Here is a 22478-nt window from a genome sequence, read left to right as displayed (position 1 = left end):
CGCATATTGTCCTCTAAATAACGGTACTACCCCTTGCGAGGTATAAAGTGGAAAGTTTTATTCAGGGGGCTATTAAATTTAATTAAATCAAACTAAATTATATTAAAATAAATAAATATTCAGGGGAATCCATTTAGATTTGTCTTGTTGAGCAGCCATTATTATTTTTATCATATTAATTAATTTATACTGGTTGTCTTACGGATTTAAAATCCCTTAAACTATCCATTTTTTCTTTGTATAGCAAAAAAATTATTTTTTTGTAAACTTTTTTAAAAAACTTTCAAAAATAGAAAATAATAATTTTTTCAATTTTGATTTCTAATCTTTTTTAACTTAAAAAAATAAACTATACAAGCACATGATGCGTACAGAAAGATACTAGCTTTTTTTTGGAGTGAAAAATCCATAAAATTAAAATGTCAAGTTAGTTATAATTACATCAGAAATAAGCCAAGGCGTGAGGATAATCCAGCCTTTGAAACTAAACAAAGAACCAGTCGCTCTAGCTAACACATGAGCGACTTGATTTGTTGATATTCTAACAAAAGCTAAAGAAAAGAATTTTAAATCCGTCATGAACAGTCAAAATAGATAAATATGTAGTAGTGATATTCTGTAAAACTTTAATAACCAAAAAAGCGTCAGGTTTGATAATAACGTTTGAAAGCTGCTGAACTTCAATCCAACTTTGAGCTTTCCTAATTCTCGAGGCTTCATCAATGGTTGGGTTATGAACACCAGGAATGCAGCCATGGATCGCCGCAACAACAATACCACAAGAATTTCGTATCAAACGTCCATAGCCCATGTGAAGGGGTTGTTGAAGATTTCTGCATCCACATTACACTTTAACTGAGTCGTTTGGGGAGCACTCCATCTAGGTAAAGTAGGCTGCAAGTGGGAGATAGGGTGATGTGCAGCCCGTTGAGTAGCCCCAGGCCAAAGAATGCAAATCTCCATAGTAAAACGAAGCTGATTTTTTACATTTCTCGTTCCAAACCACGTCATTATGGTTTTGCCAAACGCTCCATATAACTATTGTCACAAAAACAATTCCGGATCGATATTGGCTTTTAATAAAATGCAATTCAAAAATTTGATTCATGTGTATGGTGATACCAAAGTCTCAATTTTGACTTAAAACTTCGTTGTAACAAACATCTCGTTCAACTAAAATAAATTGAAAACATGGTTTTATTATAGATGTGTGGTTGGAAATATAGAAAGATGACAACGAAGTTGTGGGGACCCGGACGCTAATCATACTCTTAATCATCATTTGGGACAACTTAATCAATTATAATAAACATGGTCTAAATTTTTTTTTATACAGTATGAAATGCGGAACGTAATGAAATACATTCTAATATACATGTCAGTATTAAAGTACAAGTCTTGTACTATATACAATCATTCAAACTAAGGTTTAACGACTACAAATCAAGTGTTTAAACCATATCTCTAATCAAAGTCCGTAGTCTCCACTCTAATCACGATCTCTCTTCATCTCCTCGACCCTGAACCTGTCTCACCTGTTGTCATGCACACATACAAACACGACAACAGCCAGATAACTCCGGTGAGATATATATCCCAGTATAAATCAACGAAACATGCAATCATATAATCAATATAAAAGCATAAACAGATATCAGGAATATGTATCAAAATCTGAAAACATAATCGATATAAGACTGTCAATCAGACTCGTGACTCCACGGCTCAGACTAGACTCAATCCTAGTCTAGGGATCCCGGTTTCCAGACGTTGGCATTCTTATAACGAATTCAGTAATAGAAGAAACTCCAATTCTATTCAATCGATATAACCAACCATTCAGTGTCTTGACCTATCCGTCACAGACTGTGGCACTATCGCCAATTCACTATCTTGTGACAACGTGCAATGTGCCAGTGACGATTCCATCACTATCGGCAGCTATGTCACAAGATCACTCGTATACTACTCAACTAATACATGCTTCTATAAATCAATAGAACAAGCATATCAATTCAAATCAATATAAGTAATAACAATAAGTATGTGATTTAGGGAAACTCAAGTATATCCTACTCGAACTTTTCTTTTATTGCAGTTCTGACGCCGTTCCTGTCTGGAATTCAAAGTTTCTCAACACTCAATCTGGCAATGACAATATCAATAGTACAATATCAATATACTGCTCAAATCAATAATGAATCTGATCAATCTGAATCTAACTCAAAATCAACGGCATAACGGAACAATCTGAGTATCTCCGTCAATACAATATCAACAGATATCAATTATCCCAACTCATAATCAATAACAACACCAATCTGATATCAATCTCAATCAAATCAATTCAGAAAATCATAACAATTCCATACGATATCCGTTCTTTAATCCGGTTTCGATTATACGATGTCTAACATGTCAAGAACATCATATATGAATCATATCCGATTCTGATAATATCATAATTTCAAGACATATCAAAACTTAAGAAAAATTACGTCCAGTTGAAGTCTGCGTCGATAGAAACACAGTACTGAAGTCGGATTCAAAATCAGACGGACGGATCGAAATGTAAAAACGTAAGGATTTTCTTCAAACTTCCTCGTTCCTTTTTCTGATTTTCGTCCAAGGAAACTAAGTTATGTACATATATATATCCAATCTTGCATGGTTCAGCAACGTGTCACTTTTCCTCAATTCTGATTGGCGCTCGGGCGCGGCATTCTTTGTCCAAGCACTTTCGGATTTCACCTTGGCGCTCGGGCGGTCACAAACTACCGCCCGGGCGCCACATCTTCTGCCCGAAACATGTTCTTATTGAACATTGGCGCTCAAGCGGTCATTTTCTACCGCTCGGGCGCCAATAATTATGTCCAAAAATGGCACCCTTCATATGTTTTGGTCAATCTGGTCTCGGAAGAACCCGTCTATAATCACATCAATTCATAATCAATAATCTCAAATTAACAGACTAAAAATCTCGGCCATTATAGAAGTATTCATTATAAATTTAGATATCTAAAAGATTCATATCCTCGTGAAAAACTTTAAATTTTCGTCCATTAATTTGCCATGATCTTATCTTTGTTTTGATCACATCATTAGTAAAATTTATGTTTGCTTATAATCATTGGATGGATTACCTCAAATCAAGAGTTGGTTGTAAGTATTAATATATATTTATTTTTGTCAGAATTTTTCTCAAAATCATGTTTCTACGTATATATATACATGATATATAATATGCGGAAGCTTAATCGAGAATTACCTCCGGCCATTGAAAAATTGAAGTTTTTTTTGATTTCCCTCTGATTGAAGCCTTCTAAGCACTGCACTCTCTCTATAGATGGTGTATATTTTTCTTATGAAGTCTGTGCTTAGGGACCTCAATCGCTCTATTTATAGGCATTTCTCATACCATCAACGAGAAAAGTCAGGAGCATGAATGTCAAAAGAAGAGGCGCATGCCGTCTCAATTGTCAAAAATTTGAGGCTGCATGTTCGTAAAAAATGGTAGGTTTCTTGACCTTCGCCAATTCCTACACGCTAAGTCTTTTAACATATATGTGTCATATTTCTTACAGATTTATACAACGATAAGGGGGAGTATTTGGAATATTTATTTAATATAACTGTAATATATATGTTGTTGTTGGGGTTCTTTCTTATATCGTTCTTTTTCTCTCGTCATTAAGCTAAATGTATTGATTTCATGTCAAATCTTATGAAACCCACAGTGACCTTTTCAGATAGAAAAATTCAAAACGTGTTATCTATCTCATCGTACCATTTAAATTTGTTGTAAATACCCCATCATATGGCAAGATTATTGAAGTGGATGCTTGGGAGCTAGAATGGATATTGTTCGGGGAAATTTGCCAAATTTCGTGTGATATTGGATATCACAAAACCAAAGAAACATGGACTATGGATTCAAGAGAACAAACAAAATGAGCTTTGTACCATGTTGTATGAAAGATTGACAAAATCCTGTTATCTTTGTGGAAAGCTAGGTATGTCCAACGAGATTGTGATATCAAGGGAGGTGAGGAATCTGAGCTACAATTTGGTAACGGGCTGATGGATTCTCCAGTTGCGGGAGACCAAAAAGTACAGTATACAAAATCTAATAGCCCAAATAGTAGTGATTCCCCAAGTGCTCCATCTGTTGAAGCAGTTGATTAATTTGAAGAACCAATAGTAAGTTATAGTTTTTTTTCCAACAAAATCATGTCTCTACATATCTATAAACATGATAAATAATATGCAAAAGCGGATCGAGTATTACCTCCAACCATCGAATAATTTGTAAGTTTTCTATTTTCTTTCGATTGAAGTCTTCTAAGCACTCCAACTCTCTCCATATATGGTGTAATTTTGTTTTTTTGAGGTGTGTGCTTAGAAACCTCAACACTACTATTTATAGCCATTTCTCATACTATTTATGAGTTGATCCGGAGCTCGAAAGTTAAAAGAAGATGCGCATGTGTGTCCCAATTTTCTAAAGTTGAGGCGGAGTATGTACCGTTTGTAAAAATGCAGGCTTATGGTCGTCGTCATTTCCTACATATTTATTCTTCTTTTGATATGAACAATTTTTGCTTACATTCTCCCACTTGATCCATATATATTATTTACCATAGGAAAAAATAAAATACATGAATTATGGTGATATGCCATCTAAAAACGAGTAGTATCTTCTATGTATTATAATGCATTATGTTTATCAAATGTGTATAAATTAATGAATAAATCATATATTTATTCGAGGTTCAACTTTATTGATATTTCTTGAATCAATGAATGTGTGCACAATAAATATGAGAAAATATTACATCATAGTTTCATTAATTTGTTCTTACAACAAAATTACATAAAAGGACAACATCTCATCTTTTTTGTATGATCCTTAAATTTCAATTGTAGCATGCCTTTAGTTAAAGGATCCACAATTATCAATTCAGTGCTAATGTGCTCAATAATTAATTTATTATCTTTTAACACATTCTCGTATGGCTAAATACTTAATGTCGATGTGTTTTGCTTCAATTACCACTTTTGTTATTTTTACCTATAAAAACAGTAACTGAATTATCACAACATATTCTTAATGGCCTAGATATATAATCCATAATTCTAAGCCTCGAAATGAAACTCTTCAACCATATACGAACTCAGCTTCCATAGTAGAAATAAGTGTCAATGTCTGCTTTGCACTCTTTCAAGATACAACTCCCCCAGCTAGCATGAAAATATATCCTGAAATGGATTTTTGTGAATCATTGCAGCCAGCGTAGTCTAAATTTGAGTAGTCAATTACTTCCGAATTCTGAGTTCGCCTGAACATAAACATATAATCTTTGGTCCTTTGAAGGTACCTCATCACTTTCTTTGCAGCTTTCCAGTGATCTGAACTTGGATTACTCTTATATCTTCCCAACAATTAATGCAATGTCAGGTCTAGTACAAACCTGAGCATATATCAAGCTTCCGACAGCAGAAGCATAAGGAATGCTTTTCATTTGTTCCCGCTCTAGATTAATTTTTTGGCATTGGCTCAAATTGAACTTATTACCTTTCATAATGAGAGCTATACTTGGTGAACAATCTTTCAATCGATATCTCTGTGAAACTTTGTTGATATATATTTCCTGAGACAGACTTAAAATACCTCGAATTATGTCTATATGTATCTTAATGTCAATGACATAAGATGTATCGTCCATATCTTTCATATCAAAGTTTTTAGAGAAAAATTGTTTCACCTTATATAACAAATCATTTTCGTTGGTTGCAAGTAATATATTATCCATATATATAATAAGAAAACAATCTACATACATATATAGAATAAGAAAACAATCTTACTCACACTGACCTTTTGGTATATACATTGATCCACGGGGTTCTCTGCGAATTAGAATAAAGAGATAACAACATGAAATTTTAAATATCATTGACGGAAAGCTTGTTTCAATCCATATATAGATTTCTTAAGCTTGCATACCCAGTGCTCACCATTACTAGAGAAGAATAATTCAGGTTGTTTCATATAAATATCTTCCTTTAGTTCTCTATTGAGAAAGCTGTTTTCATATATATTTGTTGTAAATCTAAGTCAAAATGTGCAACTAATACTAGAATGATACGAAGAAAATCTTTCTTAGATACATGAGAAAATTTTTCTTGTAGTTGATTTCTTCTTACTGAGTGAATCCTTTAGCAACAAGTCTTGCTTTATATTTTTCAATTTTTCCTAATGAGTTTTTTTTTTTGAAGACCCATTTATATCCAACGATTTTTAAACAATCAGGAAACTAAACAAGATCTCGGACTCTATTAAATACCATATAATCCATCTCTTCTTTTATAACATTAAACCTTAGTTTTGACTCATTACAACTCATGGCTTGTAAAATGTTTCAAGATCATTTTCGACTCCGATGTTAAAGTTCGATTCTTGTAAATACACAACATAATCACAAGATATTGTTGATCTTCTTATTCTAGTAGATTTCCTTAGGTTGTTTGGTTGATCAACAATTTCTCATTAACAACTGTATTTTCATCAGCATTCTGTGGAACTTTCAATAATCGGTTGTCTAACACCCGTTTGGTCTTGAGGGTGTGAATAACTACCAATCTATCATTTGAATAAGAGGGTTGTGCATTAATGTGATCTTTCCCAAAAATATGTTTTTTGAATAATCACTCTCACTAATAAGTCATTCTCAAGAAATTTTTCATTTCTTGATTTCACAATTCTAGTGTTGTGAAATAGACAATAGAATCTATTCATTTGAATTTTTTGGCATACACTATGAAATCTTATATGTTTCAAACTCGGTTTCCAACCTTTCAATAATTCAAATGACGTATTTGGGACAAACTTAGTTGAAACTCGGTTAATATATATACAGCTGTCTTAAGAGCTTCAGTGCATAATGCATTCGTTCGGGGACCTGCATGCCATGAAGGAAGAAGAGCGGGAAGAAGTGGTCTAGTTCTCGGTCACCCCGAAAAAACTAACAAAATGGACCGGGATCTTGAACCCACTACCCGGACCATGTTGATGGCTTACTTACACAGAAAAACTAACATCTTTACGTGGTTCCCCTCAGTGCTGGTCGGGATCCGATCCATGTTGCTGAGCAAATTAAACATTATCCCAGGTTTTCGGCATGTGATACAAAAGAAGAGGCATTTCGCCCCCAAGAAAGACATGTTAATAGCTGAACAAGTGCAAGAATTGCTTAAAGTCAGGAACATCAGAGAAGTCCAGTTCATTATTTGTTCTCAAATGTGGTCCTAGTCTAGAAAACCATCGGCAAGTGGAGAATGTTCGTGGATTTCAGGGATTTGAATAAGGCTTACATCAAAGATTGCTACCCCTTGTATCAAATCGATCATTTGGTGGACTTCACCTCGAAGTATGAACTTATTTGTTTCATGGATGCCTATCAGGAGTGCCACCAAATTTCCTTGGCCTTATAAGATCAAGACAAGGTCAGATTCATCACCTCATGCGGTACATTCTATTATACGATTATGTCGTTTGGGCTGAAGAATGTAGGGACCACTTATTAGTGGTTGATGGATAAAATATTTAAGAAACAATCCGGGAGAAATGTTGAGGTATAAGTGGATGATATTCTTGTTAAATCTAGGGAAAAATCTTGTTTCATCAAAGATCTCGAAGAGACAGTCTCAACTTTTAAATAATATGGGGTAATTAAAATAGTCAAGTGAACTTTTGTGGTTAAAAGTGGAAAATTTATCGGGTTCATGGTGATCGAGAGAAAGGTTGAGGTCAACCTAGAGAAAGTAAGAGCTATCACTGAGTTGAATTCCCCTAAATTTGTTATGGAAGTGCAGAAGCTTACAAGAAAGATCACTGCTATGTCTCGATTTATTTCTAGATCAGCACATCACAATTATCCCTTCTTCCAAGTATTGAGAAAAGCCCAAAAGTTTGGATGGGATGATAAATCTGAACAAGCATTCCAAGATCTGAAAAGTCATTTGGTCGGACTACCCATCTTGGTGAAGCCTTAGTCAAGAGAATTTATGGGTTTACCTGTCTGCAACCGAGCATGCTGTCAGCTCAGTCCTTATCCAAAAAGTGGGGTCTGATCAAAAGCATGCCTACTATGTCAGTCACGCCCTTAGAGGACCCGAGTTGAGATACACTGAGCTTGAGAAGGTATCCCTGGCACTAATAATCATCACAAGAAAATTAAGATCCTGCTTCTTGTCTCATCCTATTATTTTCCTAATCAACAGTCCACTCGGAAGAATCATGACCGACCGGAGATTGGTGAAATGGATGGTGGAGCTAGGAAAGTATGATATTGAGTACCGACCAAGGACAGCTATCAAAGCTCATGCCTTGCTAGACTTCCTGACTGAGATGATCCAGCTCGGGCAAGAAGAAGTATGGAGGATATTTGTTAATGGTGCCACCAGCAATGGGCCTCTTTGGCTTGTTTCGGGCGCTCAAACTTCCTTCTTTCTTCATAGATCGTCATGGCCCTTTCCATACCCATGGCCAATGGTGCATAAGGAAACGGCCCCGTGCCTTGACCTCGTTCATCGACTCTCTCTGCTGGCCTCTTCCTGCTTGGCTCTACTTCTCCTTTCCCCTATCTTTTTTTCCTGACCTAACAGCTGTCTGCTTCTGCTTCTGCTTCTATGCATCTTCAAGGTTCAGTGGTTCACGTATTTCTCAGCTCGGCTCAGGAGCTCCTCATAACTGGGAGGGGTTTTTCATCAAAGAATTGCAAAACTGTTTTCCCCGGAGGCCTTGCGTGAAGGCATTTACTAGTGTCTTGGTAGCAGCAGCCGACACCTCTAGGGTCGTGCTAAATCGCCTGATAAAATCCCTCAGCGACTCCGCCTCACTTTGCTTCACATTGAACAAGCCCATAAATGTTTTCAAATATCTCTTGCTTGCTTGTGGCGTATTGGTTCATAAAGATGATGCTAAATTCCCAAAAGCTTGTAATGGAGTGGGGCGACAACAGATCGAACCACCTCTGATCCGGACCTACTAAGGTGGTAAGGAAGAATCGGCACTTCACCCCATCTGAGTATCTGTGCAGTACATCGGCATTTTTGAACCTCCCAAATGTTATTTCGGATCTGTATTCCCATCGTAATCCCCGACATTTGGCTGACGAAAATTGGGTGGGAAGTCTTCATTCAGTATTTCTGAGGAGAGTAGGCTCTCCCTGTCTTGCGGTGGAGGTCGGACTCCAACTCGTCTGCTCAACCTCCTGATTTCCTCCCACATTGCTTCTAGATGTTCAGGTGGAGGTGGAGATGGAGGTGGAGGTGGAGGAAGGGGAGGGGGAGAGGGTGTTGGTGGTGGTGGTGGTTGAACTTGATTTTGACGGAGAGCCTCTTCCGCAAACCTATTAATAAACTGGGCCAGTTGATCCATACTAAGATTCGCCACACCTTTTCTTTGATTGCCTTTAGGACCTGTTCTTCGTACTCATCGTCCCCACATGTCTACGTCTTTTGCTTAGTATTTCCCACATACTGCGTCAATTGATGTTGATGAAAATTGCGAGGGCAGCTGGGAGGTCGGATCTCTTCTTAGACGCTCGGGTTTGACCGTCGAAATCTGGAAGCACAAACATGAATGTTAGAAGGGAGCAAGAAGGTTGTTCCAGCGTAGCCACTTCGACGCTCAAGTTAGAGAATAGAACAACAGAGAGAATACTGTGTTTGCTCAGAATGACACAATGTGAATGAATAAACAATGACCGGAACATGGTATTTATATTAGAAGAGTCCTTATGCGACTGGAATTCTTTGACAACTAAAATTCTGGTATTTGCAGAGTCTTAATTTTGTAGGACTCTGGATCCTTATTTGTAGAGTCCTAAATCATTGAGGCATGAGCTCGTCTAATACCCGGATTTCTATTGGAGCTCGGCCAAGATCTTCTCAATCGATGTGATAATATTATTTGGGAGGTCGGCTCAGACCATGATGGGAGGTTGGATCGGGAGGTCGACCACATCTCGCTGATTGACGAGATTATGGAAGTATGAGAGGTCGGCTGGGATGAGCTCCAGACGAATCTAGATAAATGGAGTCTCGGGTGGGTCTCTAGATGATCTGACGGATCTGGTTGAATGAGGTGACCTTCTTATTAACCCTAACCCTTAGGATGACCTCCCAAAACTATCTGGATATTCGGCGTGTATTCACACGGGCTATCGAGAGTGGACTGAATCTATCCCGTAGGTATCATCCCCTCAGATTCGTATATTTATTCAAAAACAATAAAATCTGGGTATTGACATATTTCCTATGCAGATATCTGACAGTGAGAAATGTTCAGGAGCTTGGCGACAGCGATGAGTTTATGAAATTATTCTCTAGCTACGGTGAAGTGAGTGAGTGTTCATCAATTATATCATTTATATGTATGCACAAATAAATATATATAACCTTTATTTTCCCCATAAAAAAATTGTCCTTTTTTGTGTTGCATCAATTTTATTATTTTAAAGAAAATTAAGTTCATGAATATAGCCTTTTATCCAGTGAATTGACTAAGAGTTTGATGGTTTCTGAAAGTGATGCTCAGATGCAAGCCAATGGATAGTGAAGAACGTGAGCCTCTGGAAACTTTTGTAACCCGAGCTTTTTTATAGCATGCAGCAGTTAGTCAAGAAGGGGGTTTTCCGACGAGGCGAGATTGGAAATCAGATGGTTAACCTAAAATCCATAGGCTTTGGTATTAAAACAAACAGTTTTCATCCCTTTACTCCATATCAAACCTTCTTTCTTTTTCTTTTTTTTTTTTAAAAAAAAAACACAATTACTGTATTAGTATAACACTTACTAAATAATCTATTGTCTGATTATTATTATTATTATTAAATAGTTGCCATGCCACGTTTGCATTCTGTGATCCCTTGGCCTCTTTTGTTTTGGATTCTCGCGTTGTGTTTGTATTTTTCTGGTAAGCTGTAAAATGTCGTCGTGTGGTTTCATGATTTTAACTAGATAAAGGGAGGAACTGTGATGCTAATCTTTGAGCGGATAGGCTGCCTAAAGCAACAGAAGCCAAGCTCAAAATTATTAGTCCGGGGCAGATAGAATTTTGTGGGGATCAGTTTCAAGTTTCAACTACATTGAATTCACACACTACTATTCGTAGATCTCAAGGCTCTAAAATATCTGTTATTCCCCCTGTTTTTGCTTTCTGAGGTATTTTCTTCATTCTATTCCGCGCAATATATTGCCTACTTGGTATGAGGCTCTGTTTTTGTTCAAGATTATAAATTTACTATGTAACTTTTGCTTTTGTCCCAAAGTGGTGGATTCTTGGCTCAGGAAAGAGATTTTGAAATTCTTTTGGGCCTTTCTATATACGGTGGAGGAGGAAATACTTTGTGGGGTTCTGATCTTGAGACTTGAGAGCTCATTTTATGGTCTGAGTTGTTTGGAGAATAAGGTGATCTGCTGACGTTGTGAATTATTGTGAAATTTGGGAATGGATTAATCTGTTGAGCGGAATAATCTTTTGCAGACAAGGTGAATTTTGTGGTCAGAGTTTCATCAGATCGTAACATGGGGATAGAGAAGTTTCTTTTCTGTAAAGTGGGACTAATGGTTTTAGCATTGAGTGGGAGTTCGTATTCAACTTTATCTCCAACTGGAGTCAATTTTGAAGGTAGACGTTTTTCTCTTTGAACTTCATTTCTTTGTATCGCTGTGGGAAAAATTCTTTTTCTTTTAATTTTCTTGCATGGATGATGGTGATTGAATTTTAATTTTTTATGGAGTCCTAAGCTTTTAGTCTTATTCCTTGATGTTTGCATGTATTTTCTAATTTTGATCATATTCAAGTTCGATGTCTCCGTTAGCTTATGCTTTCTTGTAATTCGGGGGAATTTTTTTTTTTCCTTTTCTTGGTTTATAAACTTTTCCCTTGTCATTTAGTTTTTGTATTAGCCGGAAATGTCTATCTTCATATCAAGATTTGTGCTGCTGCAACCTGCCTCCAATGTTGGGATTTTGCTGAAATAAAAATATATTACTGATAATTCTTCCATCGTGGATCTTGAGAAGTTTGGTAGTTTTATCAGAATTATTCCTCTAAACTAGCTGTCACATTAATGGATTCAAGGACTTAGAGTCCACACACTGGTTCTGGAAATCTATGCAAATTCTGGCACTGTTTTCATTTGTGGACATATATGCTTTACAAGTTGGGTAATGCAGACCCAGCTAATGGTTTTGATTATGAGCGTAATAGCTCTTCAAAGATGTATTATATCTTGACAAATGATTTTTCTTTGTTGAAATTGATGTAGTTGTAGCTTTAATTGCCATAAAAAGCGACTTAAATGATCCATATAATGTCCTGGAAAATTGGGATGGTAATTCTGTAGATCCTTGTAGTTGGAGGATGATCACTTGTTCTCCAGATGGCTATGTTTCTGCTCTGTAAGGCACCTAACATTACCTTTTAACGCCAAAAATTGAAGAAAAGTTTCCACTAATTGCTTATAGCTTGAATCTGTTAGTTACTGATTTATTGCGATAATTTTTACTTCTTGTTAGAGGACTACCTAGCCTGAGCTTGTCCGGAACCATATCACCTGGGATCGGAAACCTCACGAACTTGCAGTCTATGTGAGTTATTCTATTATTATTACTGTTAGTTTTGAGATTTTCTTTATGTTATTGCCTAGTTGAGTATCCATTTTCAATTTAATCTCCAACAATATTTTTCCATTTCTATGTAGATTGCTACAAAACAATGAAATTTCTGGTTTCATTCCTACTTCCATTGGGAGGTTAGAAAAGCTTGAGACGCTCGATCTCTCAAACAACCAGCTTACTGATGAAATTCCTGAATCTGTTGGGGATCTGAAGAAATTAAATTATCTGTGAGTGTTTTGAGACTTGCTGATATTAACTTTCAAAAGTTTCTCATTTTGCCATCCTTGTTCGCTTTATAATGACACCTGTTTCTTCCATTGCTATGAGCAAGACAGACGGCTTAACAACAACGGCCTTACTGGTCCGATTCCTGGTTCTCTTTCCAAAGTCGAGGGGCTCACTCTTGTGTATGTCTTATTTCTTTTCTTGCTCTCAGTAGTTGTCAAAATCATGCGAGTAATTTACTAAAAACTTGATTTCTTCCTTACTGCAGGGACCTTTCTTACAATAATCTTAGTGGCTCCTTGCCTAAAGTTTCTGCTCGAACATTCAAGTTGGTTGCTCTCTCTCTTTCAATAATAATCATTTACTTGTGGTAGAATTTATTTACTCAGCTAATTGTTTTGTGTTGGTTGGCTCCCAGAATTGTTGGAAATCCTTTAATTTGTGGGCAAGCTTCTCAAAACAATTGTTCTGTTGTCTACTCAGAGCCATTGTTCTTCCCACCTGATAATGGAAAAGGTAAACATGGCTTCATTCTCCACCCGACTTTCAGTACATTTAATCTTCATTCCTGTTCTCATAATTGTTGGGAATTGAACCAAAGTCTCATATTAGAAATATAGGAGGAAGTTAGGACTTTTGAATAAAGTTCAAAAGCAAATCCACAAGGGTTTATGCCAAAAGTGGGCAATATCATACCATTATAGAGATATATAAGTTTCTTTGCACAACAAGCGGTATCAGATTCATGGTCTAGATCGAGCCATGTGAATGGAATCCTCGGATACTTAAACGAAGGAGGTGGAGGCTCCCATTAAATCCGTGATGAGTTCTCGAGGCAGGTGGTGCTCCAAGTGCTTCACGTAAGGTATGTGCTCCGAACGCAGTGGAAAAGAGTGACCTCGATTGAAGTGTATTATCCTCCAAGTGGAGAGGATGGACGGATGGGCTTGAAGGGAAGCCTCGACCTTAAGAATAATGGTGGTCTTTCGTTCGAGGGGAGGATTGTTGAGATTTCAACGAAAGTCCCAAATTGGAAATATATGCGAAAAATCGTGGGTTAATAAGATGGAAATTTATCTCCATTGGTATGAGGCATTTTGGCTAAAGTCCAAAAGCAAATCCATGAGTGCTTAAGCCCAAAGTGGACAAATATTATACTATTGCGGATATATGTGAGTTTCTTTCCACAACAAGTGAGATTTATTTGAAAAGTTGGTGTTCCAAAAGTATGGCTTGATCGGTTAGCAAAGAAGTGGCTATTTCTGTAGTGGCTATAATAGATTATAACTTCTAGAATTCAAGTGGTTAGTTGACTGGTCACTGCTATAAAAGAGAAGGCTGGACTGAAGATAGGAAAAGAGAGATATTTTCAAAAATCGACATCTCAACAAGTGACGATGGGATCAAGAGAGAATAGAGAGAAAAAGAGAGATTGTGGGAAAAACAACTCATCTGTTGTATTGTTTCTGTTCTTGTTTTTCATAGACTTTGTAAAATACTTGTTGAGTGAGTAATAAAATAGATTGGCGTGTTCTTCGTGGATGTAGGCCAAACTTGGCTGAACCACGTAATTTCTTGTGTTCAATCATTTTGCATAATTTTAAATTCTTGATTGTTTTGCTACAGTTTTCTGGGTATACAGAAATCGTTCGCTGATTGCGGTCATCTCGATTCACACAGAAAAGATTAAAAACGATCTTTGAATCAATTTTCCTAACAAATGGCGCCATCCGTGGGAATCGATAAATTGCAATGTAATCAATGAGTTTGATATCGACAAATTTACAGGGAGTAATGATTTTGGACTTGGAGGATCAAGATATGGGCAATGTTGGTCCAACAAGGCTTAGCAGATGCAATCAAGAAGGATGAAGAATTGTCAGACTCGAAAAAGGACAAAGAAAAATTCAACCAGACATCCATGAGAAGGCAATAAGTGCATCGTTGTTTGCCGTGAAGTTTCAAGAGAAAAATAGACAGCAGTGATATGGCTAAAACTCGAATATCTCTATATAACAAAGTTTCTTGTCAACAGACTACATATGAAACAGAGATTATATGTGTTCAAGATCATCACAGAGTTTGTTAAAATCCCAGATGATTTAGAGAACATCGATGTAAAACTCGTCGAAGAAGATAAGATGCTGATTCTATTAAATACGCTGCCAAGATCGCATGAAAATTTCAAAGATGCGATGCTATATAGGAGAAAACAAACAATTACACTGGAAGTACACTGGAAAAAGTACAATCAACAATTAGAACAAAAGAACTTCAAAGAATATCTCAACAAAATGGTGAACTCACGTTGAGAGCCTCATAGTTCGACGGAGATCCTAGAAAAATCTGAGAAAAAATCTCAAAAAGAGCAAAAGAATAGATCTCAATCAAGAAGTCAATCGAGATATAAGTGTTTCCACTGCCACAAAGAAGGACATTATAAACGCGCTTACTCGGATAGAAAAAAGAAATCCCACGAGAAACCAAAGGATGATGGTGTGGTTGTCGAAGCTTCCGATGGATATGACTCAACATAATTTCTTGTAGTATTAGATCAGCTCGAAAAATGAACGGATTCTTGACTCTGGTTGTTCATACCACACGTGCCCTATAAGGTCTTGGTTCGAAACTTTAACAAAATCAGATGGACTGGTGCTTTTGGACAACAATAAAGAATGCAGAGTTAAAGGCACTGGCTCAATCAGATTAAGGATGCATGATGGCACAAATTGTAACGCCCCAGATTCGACGACTGTCTCCATTGTACCAAGACGAGTCTTTTCAGCGTGCTTATGTCCTCACTCACACGTACCCTAGGAAACTTCCCAGGGGTCACACATCCCAAAATTGCACCAAGTCAAGCACGCTTAACTTTGAAATTCTTATGTGATGAGCTACCGAAAAGAAGATGCACCTTCTTGATATGAGAATACCAATCAAATCTTTTAAACCCTCCTCAACCGCACAGTCTCATACCTGAACAATTTTGGAATCCCTCTTCTTCCGGTGTAAGATCGCTTCATTCATGTTCCCTCCTCCTAGAAGCCTGTCAGGAGCCGCTCATTGTCCGGTGCAACTAATGAGATAGATAAATCACATGGACCTCCCTGAGACTAAGAGAGGCTGGTTACCTGCCCTTTGATACATTTTACTAATGAGTCGACTCTGCGGCCATGGGCCTCACATGCCCACCAGCTTCTGCTTGGTTCGTCCCCGAACCATACATCGTACTAGGAGAGGTCCGCTCTGATACCAACTGTAACAACCCAGATTCCACGACTGTCTCCACTGTACCAAAACGAGTCTTTTCAGCGTGCTTATGTCCTCACTCACACGCACCCTAGGAAACTTCCCAAGGTCACCCATCTCAAAATTGCTCCAAGTCAAGCACGCTTAACTTTGAAGTTCTTATATGATGAGCTACCGAAAAGAAGATGCACCTTCTTGATATGAGTAGTACCAATCAAATCTTTTAAGCCCTTCTCAACTGCACAATCTCATACCTGAACAGTTTTGGAATCCCTCTCCTTCCGGTGTAAGATCGGTTCATTCATGTTCCCTCCGCCTAGAAGCCTGTCAGGAGCCGCTCATTGTCCGGTGCAACTAATGAGATAGATAAATCACATGGACCTCCCTGAGACTAAGAGAGGCTGGTTACCTGCCCTTTGATACATTTTACTAATGAGTCGACTCTGCGGCCATGGGCCTCACATGTCCACCAGCTTCTGCTTGGTTCGTCCCCGAACCATACATCGTACTAGGAGAGGTCCGCTCTGATACCAACTGTAACAACCCAGATTCCACGACTGTCTCCACTGTACCAAAACGAGTCTTTTCAGCGTGCTTATGTCCTCACTCACACGCACCCTAGGAAACTTCCCAAGGTCCCCATCTCAAAATTGCTCCAAGTCAAGCACGCTTAACTTTGAAGTTCTTATATGATGAGCTACCGAAAAGAAGATGCACCTTCTTGATATGAGTAGTACCAATCAAATCTTTTAAGCCCTTCTCAACTGCACAATCTCATACCTGAACAGTTTTGGAATCCCTCTCCTTCCGGTGTAAGATCGGTTCATTCATGTTCCCTCCGCCTAGAAGCCTGCCAGGAGCCGCTCATTGTCCGTGCAACCTCATGGTACCGACGATCAACCCCCGCCCTCTTCGGCCTCGGGCCTCACACAAATAGACTACATCAACAGATGAGGTATGTCCCAGAACTCAAAAAGAATTTGATATCATTTGGCACTCTTGATTCGAACGGATATGTGTTCAAGTCTGAAAAATGAGTGTTGAAAGTGTCTAAAGAGTCCCTGGATGTGATGAAGGCAGTGAAAATGAATTATTTATATGTTCTTTTAGGAGACAAAATTGTGGGTGGCTCTGCCGTGGCACAAGGAAACATAGATAAATCAAAATTATGACACCTAAGGCTTGGCCGTGTGAGTGAAAATGGGCTAAAGGAACTCTGAAAGCAAGATCTGCTATGTGGTGATAAAATTAGTGGATTAGAGTTCTGTGAAAATTGTGTCTTAGGAAGGCAAAAAATGTACACTTTGGCCAAGGGAAACACACAATCAGCAAGCCCTTGAAATACATTCATTTGGACTTATGGGGACCCTCTAGAACAACAGCACAAGGGGGAGGTCGATACTTCATTTCATTGATCGATGATTACACAAGAAGAGTTTGGGTTTGTGTCTTGAAAACGAAGGTTGAGGCTATCAGCAGATTTATAGAATGGCTTGAAATGATAGAAAACAAAGTTGAAGAGAATGGCTTGGAGTATTTCTCTGAACAATTTAAGAAGCTTTGTAAGCTTAAAAGCGTCACAAGGCATCGGACAATAGCCGACAACCCACAACAAAACGGATTGGTAGAAAGAATGAATTGTACGCTGCTGGAAAGAGTTAGATGTATGATAATAAATGCAAGCCTACCAAAGACATTTTGGGGAGAAGCTTTGTCTACAACATGCTATTTAGTTAACAGGTGTCCCTCCAGTTCTATCAACTTCAAAACCCAATGGAAGTTTGGAGTGAAACCCCTGTGCATCTTTATCGGCTATCCAGATGGTGTCAACGGTTTCAAAGTGTGGAACCTCGAATCTAAGGGACCAAGGTGCTTCAATACGAGATACATTATGTTTGATGAAGCGAAAATGGAATACACTCTGAAAAGTGGTTGCTGTGGTGAGACTAAAAATTATGCTGGTGAAACTTGTAGATAAACCTAAAGGGAAAAGGATACTAGGGTGTAAATGGATATACAATATAAAGGAAGGAACTCCAGGCATTCAAAGGTTAAGGTATAAGACACGACTAGTCGTGAAAGGATTTACCAAAATTGAAGGTCTAGACTTTGACAAGATCTGTTCCCCGATGGCTAAACATTCCTCAATAAGGCTTGTTATTTATTTAGTAATTCAGTTGGATTCGGAACTAGAACAACTCGATGTGAAACTGCATTTTTCCACGGCAAGTTAGAAGAAACTATTTTTATGGACCCTCCAGGAGGATTTCTTGTACCAAGAACAAAGTGAGCCTTCTTAGATAGTCACTTTACGGTCTTAAACAGAGTCCTCGACAGTGGAATAAGAGATTCAATGAGTTCATGCAAAAGATCAACTTCATAAGAAGCAACTATGACAGTTGCATCTATATGAAGAAGGACTAGGGCCTAGTAAATACTTTTCTCCTCTTGTATGTAGATGATATACTCATTGCAAGTGAGAACAAGCTAGAAATCCAAGTATTTAAGGAGAAACTGAGCTCAGAATTGGAAAGGAAAGATTTAGGAGAAGCTAAAAGAATTTTGAGAATGGATATTATCAGAGATAGACAGAATTACAATTTGCTCCTTAGCCAAGGTGCATATATAAAGTGATGTTAAGATTCAATATTCCCAAGGCAAAGGCTGTAAGTACTCCTCTAGCACAACACATTAAACTCTCAACAAATCAGTCCCCAAACTGCAAAGAAGAGAGGGAAGAAATGTCCTGTGAACCCTATGCTAGCGGGGTAGGTAGCATCATGTATGAAATGGTGTAGTTGTCCGGATTTGGCTTATGCCATAAATGTGATCTCAAGATTTATGGCCAACCCTGGACGAGCTCACTGGGATGCTCTTAAATGAACTCTAAGATATTTGAAGGGGGAAGAAAATCTGGGACTGTTGTTCAAAAGACGTGCACATTTCTCAACCAGTACTTGGATACGTGGATTTTGATTATGCGGGAAGCTTGGATACAAGGAAGTCATTAACTAGGTTTGTGTTAACCATGTATGGAATGGCTGCAAGCTGGAAAGCCACTCTATAATCAGTGGTTACGTTATCAACAACTGAAGCGGAATACATTGATGTGAGACAGAAGTGGTTAAAGAGGCCTTGGGTTGCAAGGAATAGTTGCTGAACTTGGGGTAAAACAAGATCAGGTGCTCCACTGTGATAACCAAAGTGCAATCCACTTAGCCAAGCATCAGTGTTCCACGAAAGGTCAAAACACATTGACGTTAAGCTACATTTTGTGCGAGACATAATTGAAAAAGGAGAAATAAAGCTGGAAAAATCGGTACGAAAGATAACCCAGCAGATGCGATGACCAAGGAGCTACCAAAAGCCGTTTGAACTTAATCAATGTAGCGGGTGGAAAATAGCCCAAAAAGGGAAGGAGAGAAGCCAATATTTTGGAGACAAGGTGGAGATTGATAAGTTGGTGTTCCAAAAGTCTGGCTTAATAGGTTAGCAAAGAAGTGGCTATTTCTGTTAGTGGCCATAACAGATTATAACTTTTGGAAGTCAACTGGTTAGTTGGCTGGTCAGTGCTATAAAAGAGAAGGCTGGACTGAAGATAAGAACAGAGAGAGAGATTTTCAATAATCAACAACTGAACAGTGAGTTCATATGTTGTATTGTTCTTTTTTTTTGAAGGCTTTGTAAAGAACTTGTTGAGTGAATGATAAAAGAGAGCGGCGTATTCTCCCATGGATGCGGGCCAAACTTGGTTGAACCACATAATTCTTCGTGTTGTCATTTTGCGTAATTTGAAACTATTGTTCGTGTTGCTACAGTATTCTTGGTATACAGAAATTGTTCATTGATTGCGGTCATCTCGATTCACACAGAAAATATTATAAACAATCTTTGAATCAAATTTCCTAACAATAATCTAATTATTCTTAACAGGGTATTCAAAATCTGGAACAAAACATTACGTTGCCATTGCTTTTGGAGCTAGCTTTAGTGTTGCCTTTCTAATCCTAATAGTCGTTGGCTTGGTCCTTTGGTGGCGATACAGGCGTAATCAGCAGATATTCTTTGATGTTAATGGTCAGTCGTATTGATGAATGTTGGTGCACTAACTTCACCTTTTAATCTTTAACAATTCAGTAACAAGATTTTGATGTCGGAAATTAGATGGATGGAATTATTAGGTATATGGTCAGTGTGTTCTTATTTCTTGAAAGGTTAAACGTTAAATATTGACACGATTATGCATATGCTACACAATCATTCTTTCTCTCTGCTTTATTCTTATCCGTCTTTTGTTTGTCAGAGCAATATGATCCAGAGGTACGTTTAGGCCATCTGAGAAGGTATACCTTCAAGGAACTCCGAGCGTCCACTGATCATTTCAATTTGAAGAATATATTAGGAAAGGGAGGATTTGGCATAGTTTACAAGGGACGTTTAAGCAACGGGACTGTAGTTGCTGTCAAAAGGTTAAAAGATTACAATGCAGTTGGTGGTGAAATTCAGTTCCAGACAGAAGTAGAGCTGATCAGTCTGGCTGTCCATAGAAATCTTCTTCGTCTTTGGGGATTCTGCTCGACCGAAAACGAACGTCTTCTCATTTACCCATTATGCCAAATGGTTCGGTCGCCTCTAGACTGAAAGGTATGTGAATATTCTGCTCTGCTGTAGTTTTGAAGTTAATCAATCTTAATCGTATTCAAGCCTGAAACATCCTAGGCACGATTGAAACTAGGAATTCGTGTGAGGGGCAAGACAGAGGGGTATTTGGGGAGAATTTTCAGTTTTAGAAAATCACAAAAAGCCTTAAAAATATTTCTATCGAGGAGGTGGTCTGCTGGGGATTCTGGGCTGATGAACATTGTATTCGATCATCTTTTCAGATCATGTAAATGGCAGGCCGGTTTTGGACTGGTCCAGGAGGAAAAGAATAGCATTGGGTACAGCTAGGGGGCTAGTGTATTTACATGAGCAACGCGACCCCAAAATTATTCACCGTGATGTCAAAGCTGCCAACATCTTGTTAGACGAGGACTTCGAGGCAGTAGTTGGAGACTTTGGATTGGCGAAGCTATTGGATCACCGAGATTCCCACGTTACAACAGCAGTTCGTGGCACTGTGGGTCACATTGCTCCCGAATATTTATCAACGGGTCGATCATCAGAAAAAACGGACATATTTGGGTTCGGAATCTTACTTCTGGAGTTGATTACAGGGCAGAAAGCGGTGGACTTTGGGCGGGGGACCAACCAAAAGGCGGTCATGCTCGACTGGGTAACTCCCTCGTATCTTTGATTATGATAATGTCATGTTGTTACTTGTTTATGTTATACTTAAAATATGAATCCGAGAGATTGGTTCCTGGGTGCAACGGCTCAGGTGAAGAAGCTTCATGAAGATGGTAAACTGAATCTTCTGGTGGACAGAGAGTTGAAGAATGAATACGATAGAATGGAGTTAGAAGAGATGGTGCGAGTGGCACTTGTCAGCACGCATTTTAATCCGTGTCATCGTCCAAAAATGTCAGAGGTTTTGAGGATGTTGGAAGGCGACGGGTTAACAGAGAAATGGGAGCAATCACAGAGCATGGAGACTCCAAGACATGAGAAACATTCGAAAAGATATTCGGATTTCGTAGAAGAATCATCGCTCGTGGTTGAGGCAATCGAGCTCTCTGGCCCAAGATAGCATTTTTTCTTCTTTTTTGTGATGTGATTGTGGAACACTTGAATATTCCATGTGTACAAAAGTTTTTGTTTGGATCACAAATTCAATCAACCAATGGTAAACCATCTTGTCATTATAATAAATTCGTTAGGCCCGCAATTGAATAACTATTTCGTCATTCCGATCTCTCCTCCTTTGGAACAAATAAACCAGTGAATTAGTGAAGTGAGTTAAAGCTCCCTCTCCTCCCCTCTCCTCTCCTCTCCTCTCCTCTCCTTCATTCAACCAAATTGATTCTTCAAATAAACTCAACCAATCAACTGAACTCGAATTGTATGTTTTTTCACTATATCTTAGTATCTACGAGTTTTCAGCTGTTGTCATAAAAATGGCCGGTTTTTCTAACACTATACCATGCATGGACTTCAAGAAGCTCACATTCTCGGATCAGTTCCCGCCCTTCGCTTCATCTCGTAGAAGTAAGACAGTGTCGTGCTTTAGCGAAGGCGTTGTGTTGTCTTTCATCGTGCTGAGTGTAGTACCATTCAATATCTCGTTTAAGACTCTTATTATTAATTTTTTAAATATAAATTTTCAAAAATAATTTTGCTTGTGGTGTTTTGCAAGATTACTGCAAAACGCCACG

General features: G+C 38.1%; 1 pseudogene; it reads left to right on the top strand.

Annotated features, from left to right (window-relative positions):
- The first annotated feature begins 10797 nt into the window (after positions 1-10797).
- Positions 10798-21999, top strand: LOC142530972 (protein NSP-INTERACTING KINASE 3-like; annotated as a pseudogene).
- The last annotated feature ends 479 nt before the right edge of the window (positions 22000-22478 follow it).

Source organism: Primulina tabacum, chromosome 2 (assembly GCF_025594145.1).
Source record: "Primulina tabacum isolate GXHZ01 chromosome 2, ASM2559414v2, whole genome shotgun sequence".
NCBI classification, from domain to species: domain Eukaryota; kingdom Viridiplantae; phylum Streptophyta; class Magnoliopsida; order Lamiales; family Gesneriaceae; genus Primulina; species Primulina tabacum.
Note: the sequence above shows the minus strand (reverse complement) of the source record. Positions and strands in the feature narration are given on the sequence as shown.